Here is a 10,713-nt window from a genome sequence, read left to right as displayed (position 1 = left end):
GCCGCCTGGTGAAAGTTAATCACCGAATCTGCGGTCGGCGCTTCCCAGAGCTCCTCGGTGTCTCTCTCATTGCCATGCCGGCTTTGTCACCTCGGAGGATAGAGGAGCAAGATGGATGAGCGGGTGGCCGCCGGGGCAGGCGCCCGCGGGGTAAGGAGCGGGTGTGGAAGGAGGGGAGGCTGGGGCCGCCGCTGCCAGGCCGGCTGCCTGAGGGAAGCAAGGATGGCTGCTGCCCCGCCGGCCCCCCGCGACCAGAAAAGGGGCTGCGGCCGCCCTGCCCGCCCGGGATGCCGTGCTGGGAGGCAGGTGCAGTGGGGCGCGGTGCTGGGGTTCTCCGCCGGAGGGGCTGCTGAGGCGGGGGAAGGCGGCGCCGGCTCCCGCCTAACGGCCGCGGTGGCCCCGGGCTCCTGCCCGCGCTCCCGCCTCCAGCCTGAGGTAAATGCCGGACCCTCCCCGGCTCAGGTCTCCCGGGATGGGGCTGCACGACCCCGCGGCTCTCCCATGGCCCAGGTCCTCCCTCGGAGCCCGGGTAGGAGGAGGAGGAGGCGGCGGCTTCCGTGTGTCTCTGACGGAGACCACCTGCTTCCCCGGGCTAGGTGGATGGGTGAGGGGCAGCTCTGTGGCTCAGCCCACGAACTTCGGGACCGCATCCAATATTTGGGGGTCTGAGGGGAGTCTCATCGTGGGGAAGCGGCGAGGCGAGGCTGTGAGGGGGAGTAGTGGGGACTGCTTGGTGTGCGTTGTATGGGGGGCAAAGGAGAGAGCAGAGCCGGCTTGTCCCTTCCCAGGTCCATTTTCAATTCCCAAGTGATACAAGGGGCTGTTTTGCTCCCAACAGTCCTGCAGAGGAGGTCCTGGGCCTCCGCCACAGCTGAAGAGACGGTGCCAGCGTTGCCCTTCTCTTCCCTCCCAAACACTCACAGGAGCTGATCTGCATCAGCCCAAGCTCTGAATTCAGCTGAAGTGACTCCAAACCCTCCTGCTTTGATCTACTTGTGGACAAAACGCCAGTCTGAGGGTGACAATCCACAAAGAGGTTTGGTTGTGTGTCTTTGCCTAGTAGGGAGTGGTGGGGATCCCACCAGCCCCCTGTGTCTCTGGGTTAAGCCATCCCTGCTGCTACTTCATGGTCTGCCCTCAGGTTTTGCCTTTCATTAGCAGATTGATTCAGGTAGGGTCATAAATATTCACCATGACATTTACCACATGGTCGAAGCAGAAGCTCAAATCCCATCTGTCTCCATTCCAGGATACTTTTTGAGGAAGTTGAGAGCTGAAAGGCCAAATCTTTAGTGTGGAGGAGCTGTGGTGGACACAGGAACTGGGGTGACTTTAAGCACCCATTGCTTTTGTTTTATACTGTAGATAGCCAAGAGCTGACTGAATTGCCAGTGGACAGCCCAGCACTTCCATAGCACAAAGTCCTAAGGGGCTCTTCTTGACTTCTCCCAACACCTGAGCTCAGGCTCTGTCCCTTGGTGTCCTCATGAGAAGATCCCCATTCAATTTTCAGTTTAAAATTTTTAGTGTTACCTCTGATAAATGTATCTCAATTCAGCCCTAATGGACTGTAAAATAGGAAATTTCATTTCAGTTCACCTTTCATTTTTATTCCACTTTTTAAAAATAATTTTTCATTAAGCACCTAATCCTGTCCTTGCATTTCTCATCAGTAAAGCTCAAGGTGCTTTACAAAAGAGGTAAAAATATGATTATTCCAATTATGCTTATTAAGACTTAGGTTTGAGGCAGCTTCTGCAGATAATATAGGTCATAAATAATTAAGAGTACAATCTAATTAAAATAAATCCCCACTCATAAACCAAAGTGCCACACTGAAGAAGCCAGTCCCCAAAGGCATGGTCTTGTAACCTAATCTCCCTGATCAGAACAGGATCACATTAACCCACAAATCTTTGCTCTCCTGAACTGTATGTCCCAAGGGCAGGTACATCTCTGTGGCCATGCAGGATCCAAGGGTGGGAGAGGGTCAGGGAGTTTCAGTGACCAAAAGCAGTTTGGAGAGTGTTTTATTGAATTCCCTTTTCATTTGAATAAAGGTCTCATGTTCAGGGGCCTACCAAAATGTACAGCCTGAACACAGCAAGGTGAGGCATAGGAACTAGTTTAGGGTTTTTTAGCAGAAATAGTTACTAGAAATTAGAAGCATTGCTTAAACTGGAGTCCAGAATATACAAGGAAGGTTGTGGCCTGGATCCAGCTCATATGTGACCTAAATAGAATTCTGACCCTGAAACTTACTCTGAGCACCTCGTCAAGTTTCAGCAAAGTTGGATATGAACTTTGATGTTTGGAAATGTAGGTTCTAGATTGCCACTGTTAAAATGGGTCTGTGTATCCTTACTCCTGCATGTCCCCACTGGAAGCTGACAATCTCAGGACTGCTGTTTATCCACATAATTCAGCAGTAGGGCTGCATGGATGAAATCCTTGTTCTTATTTCAAGTGCCTGCTGTCACATATTATTCTGGTCACATATTATTATGGTTTTGCTCTGATTTGTGGTTACATGGTGTTCAGTGGTGACCTAATTGCAACCTTCTTGTTAGAAAACTTTCTGAGTTTGCCTTTATCGTTCACCTTCTCAGCAAGTAAATCATTGCTCCATAACACTGATAACCATCACTGTCACTTTAACTCCATGTTTTATGAGGGATCATAAGGCTGATGAAGGCACTTGAAAGTGTGTGTATCTGCAGCAGCTTCTCACATGTTACCATTGTGTTGTTTAACTTAGTTCAGAGCAAGTGTAGACCATCATGTAGATGAAAATGCCTGAATCTGATGGCCTGTAGCAGCTTTATAACCACTAAAGAAATTGCTCTTGTGTTAGTTTAGTGTTGAGTAATTTCCTTGAAGTTGGTGATACATGAGCAGCTACGAATAAAGCTGAAAAAGGCCAGAGAGCCTTTCTAACTGACTTGTGATGAGGCTTAATCTTAGCCAGGGAAAGCTGGTGTAATTTGCAAATGTAACTCAAAGGGATGTTGAGTGCAAGTTGCATTGAAATGAATCCCTAAATCCCCTAGGGTCTTGAAGAGACCTATATCTTGGTCTATCTGTGCCATAATTTCATCATTCATATGGAGTTAAACTGCAATTCAGGCTCAGATGCTGGAATTTTGGGCTAGTAAGGCATGACTGGAGCTCCAGGTAATGCTGGTGGTACTGGAAATGTACAGAAAATGACAGAGGGGAACCCACAGAAAAAAAGGAAGCAGGGAGTGCAGACATTTTGATTTCCCTGAGAACATTATCATATGTTGCTGATGTGAGAGAGGAGAAGGAGAGGGGGTTCCTGGAGAAGTACAGATCCACACAATGAAGCCTTTGGTTTCTTCCCTCACACATTTGTAGAGCACTCACGTCTTTCCCTTACCCCAGGAGACATTCCCATTTCCTTTTATTTACCAGCCTCTGGAAGGCGGAAGGAGATGAGGCACTGTTGGGTTCCCTTATTAACTTAATCTGTGGGAAGCCCTACATAACTCATTGAATTTCCTAGGCTCGATAGAATGAGATATTTGTACAGTGAAGTCAAACAGCAGATCGAGGTTCCTGCACAGGGAGGTTTTGACTCTGTTCCAGTCCTGTGCTTGTGACTCTTACGCGTGAGTTTCTTTGAAGTCTGAAGCTTAGGAGTCTGCATTAATGATCAAGGGACAGAGCTGAATGTGGAATTTGTGTGGTACGAAGGTAAAGGTGTGGGTATGAATGTGGGAAGAGAATATTTAAGAGCAGTCTGCCACATACAGTTCATAATATTTTTTAAAAAGGAATCATGTTCATTTCCTATAGTTGCTCAAGCTCCCAAGACTTTCAGCATCTTCTCATTCCGTGTTGGTCAGTGATCTCTTCTGGGTCCTGTCGTGTCCAAAGTATTAAATTCCTTGAAAAGTAGGGCTCTGAAACCTTTTGTATAATGGGAAACTTGCTCTAATCCCTTAGGAAGGAATCTCTGTTAAAACACAGTGGTTGGAATTTGGCTCTCACTCTGTCCCACTCAGCCAAGTGTTGGTGATCCCTGAATGCTTAAAAACTTCCCCGGGACTCTCTGCAGATATGAAGCTCTTCTGAAGTTGAGATTTGTCAGGAGCAGAATGCATTAGGGCAATTATTTCTGATTTTTACTTTAGACTATGTTAAAACGCATGTATTTTTAACACTATGTTTGTTCCTTTTAGGGCTTGTGGCAGTTTCTCTAACTCAGTAGCTGGTTTTACTTCATAAAGTAAAATAGTCAAAGTAAAATGCTCTGTATCCTGCTACCCTAAAGATACAGGTATCTATTGACTGAAACAGTGAAACAGATGCTGGGTTTCAATTTCTGATGCACTATTTTAACTGCTTTTTCCAGAACTCCACCCTAATTGCTGCTTTTCCTTGACTGAGCAGCAAATGACTTTCCCTTTAAGCCCCTGGATTGTCAGAAATCAGATTTTTCTGAACATGCAAAGGTCAGATTTTCAAGACATTCCTTATATGCAGGAAATCTATGAAGCAGATTCTAAGGTGGTTTTTTTGTCCTACCAGACATGGATCTGCTTTCAGAAGACTGGCCCCAGGTCCCAAAGGATCTGCAGTCTTGCTCTGGATGTCTCCCACGTGATGGAAGGGTATGAACCTCCCACAGGGCTGTAGGAGCACAAGTGAGGTGCTCCCACATCATTAATTCAGCCATGGCTGCACATTCCACCTGATAAAAGAACTGATTGTGCTCCTCAAGTGGAAAACTGGACACCCCAGGCCTGCTTCCATGAATAACTGAGACCCTTTTCTCCAACCTAATGTCACTGCTGCAAAGTGAATCCTAGAATCTCCTCAGCATCCCAAAAACTTTGGAGTTGTCCTCAGTAAGAAGTTGCTGAGCGACTTGCGGGCACAGGAAGGGAAAGGATGGCAGGGCCAGCCCCAACCATGTGGAGCTGAGCAGGGGCAGCAGCTCAGGGCTTGGCTTGGTTCTCTAGGAATAGATTTACTCTGATTCAAATTGATAGGGCTGCATTATGAAGTCTCATGTTTTACATAATACTACAGTGTAAATTAATATTTATGAAGGTGTCAGAAGTCTTTTTTCAAGTATGTCACGGAAAGCTGTGATCCAGAGCCCACTGTAACCCAACAAAAAAGCCCCATCTCTGACACTGTTCTCTTCTCCTGTCCCCAGGGAATTAAAAAGACAAATTATTCCAAGCAGTTCAACATGTACCGAGCTTTAGTTCGTTAGCTAAGAAAGAGTATAATGTCTTTCCAGCTCTATGTTCAAAACTCCAAGAACAAAAAGCTACCTTGAAAAATGGCCGTTGGGAAGCAGAGCAGCAAAAGCCAAGAAACTTGAGCCCTTTGCTAATGAATACTCTGTCCTTAACTCACATTGTCTCTTTTGTTTCCCACACTTTCCTGAGCTGCACATGGATTCAATTTGCCAGTCTTTAACCCTTCCTCCTTGCTCCTTGCATAGTTTGGAAACTGGGACAGCTGTCCTTTAGGTACTTGGCTTTGGGTTTTTTTTTTCTTTTTTTTTTTACCTCCTGCTCTGTTTGTCCCTGTGCAGTCTCTGGCTCAGATGGGGCAAAGGGACCCACGCCGGGTGTGGACAAGGCTGGGGAGAGGGAGTCAAAGTTTTTCCAGCTTCCTGGCAAAGGGTGGAACAGGGACAGGGCTGGGAGCAGGTTTTGCTTGGATTAAAACGTAGTGGTAGCATTTTCACTGTGACTACAGTTGGTGCCACAGTCAGACTTTTTTAAGAAGAGCTGTTTTTCTTGGCATGGCTCTAAAATTGATGGAAAGTCAGGGAGGAGCCAAGGGATTTGGCATCATGGGAACTTCTCACACCAGCTTGTTGTGCTGCAGCAAAGCAGAAGTGCTTTCTGCAGAGTGAAGCATTAAACATCAGATGTTTATTTGTGGCAGTGAAATTTATTCCAGTGAATGATGACTGCCCATAGTAAATACACTTCTTAGTATTGTTTCCAAAAATGTTATTAGCTCCTAGAGTTGCTGTTTGCTAAATGGATAGAGATCTAATTAATCATCCATTTAAGGCAAAAATAGCATTCCATATCAAAAACATAATTCATTTTCATTCCTCATTTTTCCTCTAGATAACTATCAAACACAGATCACCAGCAGAGAGTGCTGGTGCTCTTCCAGTTCTGGCAACAGCTTCTGAAATTGATTGTAAAATCTAATCAGAGTTTGCTCCATAATTGTATTTTTAGTTTTTCATTTCTGCAAAGATGAAATGTTTATCAATTACCTCTAACTTCATATCTTGCTGTCTCCAATTACCAGTCTTTCTGTAGGTTGCTACAGGAGAAAGATGGCTTTTAGGGACTCAACTATGTGCTCAAAAATTACAATTGCCATTAGTTTAAGCTTCTATGTAGAGGGGGGAGATGGCCCTACTCCTACAATTAGTAGAGCTCTAGCATCTCTCTGGCACTCATTGTTTCACTGAAACCATATTTTTAACCTCAGACAATGGAAGGTTGGTTCCAGCCAATTTTGGTCTGGCCTCTTCCATTTCTCAGTTCTGAGTCTGATTCTGACATCACTATTAAAAATGAGTTGCAAAAGCTTTGGTTCAAAATTCACCTTCTCCCCTGTCCCCACAGTATTTATCACTACAATTGCACATTTTTAAGTTCTAGGGAATTTGAAGAGGCTTTTTGCTTTCAAATCAGCTGTGGTTTTCCCCTGTTAATCTTTATGGGCATTGAAATACCAGGATTATCAAAACTGTTTTTTGCTGCTGAACCTGCTGTACGTTTTGCTCTCTCGTGGTTTCATACATTCTTCAGTCATCAGGAGCAAACAAAGACTGTGCTGAAGTGCAGGGCCTCTGTGCCTTTCTCTTACAGTTCACTCTGATCCAAATCCATTGAAGCTGAGGCAATCTTTCCAGCAGATTTTGATGACTTTTTTTGAAGAGGTGTAAGGAACGAGAGTGCTGAGAAATAGGGAGGTGGTCAACTTGTGTACATCAAGGCTCACATCTAACAGACATCAGTTGAAGGCTTACACATCCTTCTGTGGGAAAAGGTGTCTTGTAAGAAAATCCCTTTGTCCAGCTTAACCCTGCTGCCCTGATTTTGCCAAACCTACATTTTAGTCTAAGGGCCGGGGGAGTAAATGTGTTTAGAGCAAAGCTGAAGCATTTCATTTGTTTTACCATAAGCTGGCAGTTGTTTATCATTCTTCTCCTTCTGTAGCTTGCTTCAGAAATTCTGCATAAAAAGGGGCCAGGGTTCAGCAGTTAGAATAATTCTCTTTACAGGTGATACCTGATCAATCAACTCACAGGTGACACATCACTACTGACCTCTGTATTCTGTATCACTGTGGTAAGCTGTTCCTTTTCCCCCCTTTCCTGTGTAGCCCCTTTTTTCACCCAAGGAACCATGTTGAACTTGTGTTGTACCCCACTGGAGGTACCATCCAGGCTGACAGACTTTTAAAAATCTTCACACACAGCAGCATACAAAATCTTAGATGAGCAGGAGCTCTGTTGCAATGTAAATCACAAAACAGACAGGACATGAAGTTGGCTCTACAAAAAGTCTCTGTAGCTATTACTTTCCTACCAGAAGATCATGGAAATTTTATTATATAGAATTAGTATAGAATTATTAGTAGTAAATAATAAACATGTAGAAAGACACAGCAGTTACTTAGTGAAGGACAGAGGAATACATAGTTCATAACTATTCCTATTCTTGTGTTTCAAGCATTAGAATTTTTCTAGGGATTCTGAGCATGTCAAGTTTCATGATAGTAGTTTTGGGTGCTGTTGGTCTGTTGAATACCTGTCATTACCATCTGTTGGGAAATGATAACTGGTTTTACATATTGTTCATGCCTCAAACTCATGCCTATCAGACTGATTTTGTTTCTCTTCAGAAATCATAGCTGGTCTCCAGCCATGCCCAATGGCAGGGCCTGAGGGAGGCTTTTCCTCTCAGTAAAACTTTTATGGCCATGCCCATCCTGAGGGCCCTGGGTCCTGGCCACCCTGTGGGTAAATGGCAGCAAAAGCTGTAGTGGGGCTGAATGTCCAGGTTCACCACACGTGTGGGCAGTGGGACAGATCCTGTGAGCCTCACAGACTCCCCAAGTCTAGACTGAATTCCCAGCATGACAAACCCCTAAACCCTCCAGTGCCATCTTCAGTGCATTTCATCTCCACGCATTTCTTGTGATTCTTGCACCATTTTGAAATCTTCTAATCTTGATTTGCTCTGTATCCCCTAATATATTTGATCATTTATTTCATTTTCTTCCATGAATATATCTGCCAAACTATATGGCTTCTGTGGCAAGAAAGATTAAGTAATCTGCCTTAGCAGAATTACCTACTGCTCCTGCTCACCTAATAAGCTTGGCCTCATCTTCTCATCTTAGTCTTTTGTTACTATTGCTTGCATTACTTTTTTGTTTACTGTAGGGCCATTATTTCACCTGACAGTGTGTTTACAGGCTGGACAAAGACACCCACCCCCTCCACACACACACATGCACACTTTGGTGGTGGTGGGGATGTCCTGTCTGGTTCCAAGAGTTAAATGGCATTCTTGAGCTCTAACAGTTTATTTTTTGTGTGCAAGAAGAAAAGCTCTGTTAAACTGGCCCGAGATCAGAGATCCACGGAAATTAATTTAAACCCCTCTCAGCTGCACTGAATGGACACAGGGTGAGCAGTGATTCCTCTCTGTACATGAGGGATAATATCAGCAGCTTCCTGAGCTCCAGCTGCTGTGGACAAAGGACGGCAGAGTTACAGAGATTCCTGGAGGGAGGAGGAACTCTTAAGATGGTTGAATTTTAAAGAATGTGAAAGACAACTTCTTAAAAAAAAAAAAATAAATTGTAGGTGGAGAAATTCCAGGTCATCCAAACACTTCATAAGCCCAAGATTTATTTTCCTACTTTGAACGTGTTGCCATTGTGGCATTTATCTTTTGTGCTTTTTAACACATTTACTGTGACCTTTCTATGATTGCATAAATTGGCCCGAGTATGCTGGAACAGTGAGTAGGAACCTCTTTCTTGTGTTGTTTCCTGAATTCCCACATTGTGGCGTGATGTGTGTATGGAAACTGCTTGCTTCCTCCTCTGGCAGCTGTTCAGATGTGTGCTGGAGCTCCTGAGGACCGGGCTGGGCGGGGAGCTGCGTGAAGGGAGGATGCAGAGGGGAGAATATTTTAAGGAAGAGAATGTGGACTTCATGCATCTTTGTTCTTTTCCAGTTCTGATAAAGCTGTTATCTCCAGTTGTGTGGGTTAAACACGCTCTGGAGAATAAACAGCAGCAGATGAGTGGAGGTTAGTAAGCCTCCAGCAAGGGTAGCTGCTTTTCAGTGTCTGCATTAAGCAATATTTTTACTTTCCTGAGGACTCTACCTTCTCTCTTCATTCCCCACTATTTTCTTTTAGCATGTGGGAGGGAGACAGGATGTGTGACTGAAGCAGAGTTTAGGACTCTAACTCACTGTAGCTGTCTTATTTCCCTAACAACTCCACCCCACAGCATCTAGCAAGTATGTGCTTCATTAGCTTCTTCTGAGTGGTCTTCTTTTGTGTTTGCAAACTGTAAGGTTATGGGATGTTGATGAACTGTTTACATGTATTTCTACATTTGTTCTGCTGAAATGTTCCAGTGAATGAATGTCAGTTATGTGGGGGAAAAATGTTTAGATATGCTGCTTTTGGGATTTCTGAAGTTTGACTTCCTAGTTTTTTTCTAGACATTTCTTTTCAAAGTGAGGAGCTGGGAATGTTGGAAAAGAGTTGTTTACTCAAAACAATTAAAAGGCAAACAGCTGAATCGTGTTACCTCTTCTCACAAAAAGAGCCCTAATGAACTCCAGTGGGCCAAGTTTCATCATGCAAGGATTGGACATATGGTCAATTTTGACTGATTTTGCACTTCTGGAAACCAGCCACATCTAATGGCCAGACCTTACCAAACTGGGAGTATCTGCATGGTCAGGCCTTAGTGTATGGAATTAGCTGTGGAAACACCAGAACAGCTTCTCTCATTTTTTGTTCTGCTCTTCCTTGAAATGACACATTAGTGAACAGCAACTGGGAGATCTGCCTCTGCATTTATTCGAGTGCACTGTATGCAAATCTGTCCCTTTTGAAAGACCAGTTTGTTATCTCAGCCCTTGTTGAGGCTGGGGATTTGCCCTGCCATCACCAACTGCTATTAGATCTTCCAAACAAGGGATGCTGGCTTAGGCCTTTCTTTTTATCAACATTCTGGGGTCCTTTCATCAGCCACTTTTGAATGGGGAGACAGAGAAGGTGGGGATAGGTCCGTGTGCTTCTTTAAAGGTTGTTACATCTTTAAAACCAAACTCTTTTTTACGCTGAATTTTTACTACCTGACTCCAGGTATTTACTGTTTTATAGCCTCTGAAGATTAGGGGGTGTATATTTTAGATTTAAGCAGAACGTGATACACGGGGAACTCCTTCAATATCCTGCCTCTAGGCTTCCAATTACTTTCAGCACTTGGCCAGCAAAAAGTGGGTGAGTCAGACCCTGGGCTGGGTACATTGGGACCAACCCAACCAAACTGCACTGACATCGCTGAATGCTTTGGAAACCTTGAGGCGACTCCGAGGCTTTTAGCCCCCCGGTACCGAGCTGCTGCAGGGCCCAGTGGGCCGGATCGAACCCACATGCT

At 44.6% G+C, this 10,713-nt stretch overlaps 1 protein-coding gene across 1 annotated transcript in view; it reads left to right on the top strand.

Moving 5' to 3' along the window:
• The first annotated feature begins 17 nt into the window (after positions 1 to 17).
• AMOT (angiomotin) overlaps positions 18 to 10,713 on the top strand; it is a 61,093-nt gene continuing 50,397 nt past the window's right edge. Inside the window, exon 1 of the mRNA XM_071757607.1 lies at positions 18 to 150. The gene's annotated coding sequence lies outside the window, so the exon portion shown is untranslated. The remainder of the gene's footprint in view (positions 151 to 10,713) is intronic.

Source organism: Heliangelus exortis, chromosome 14 (assembly GCF_036169615.1).
Source record: "Heliangelus exortis chromosome 14, bHelExo1.hap1, whole genome shotgun sequence".
Taxonomy (NCBI): domain Eukaryota; kingdom Metazoa; phylum Chordata; class Aves; order Apodiformes; family Trochilidae; genus Heliangelus; species Heliangelus exortis.
The sequence above is the reverse complement of the archived record's forward strand: the minus strand, read 5'-3'. Positions and strand labels throughout refer to the sequence as shown.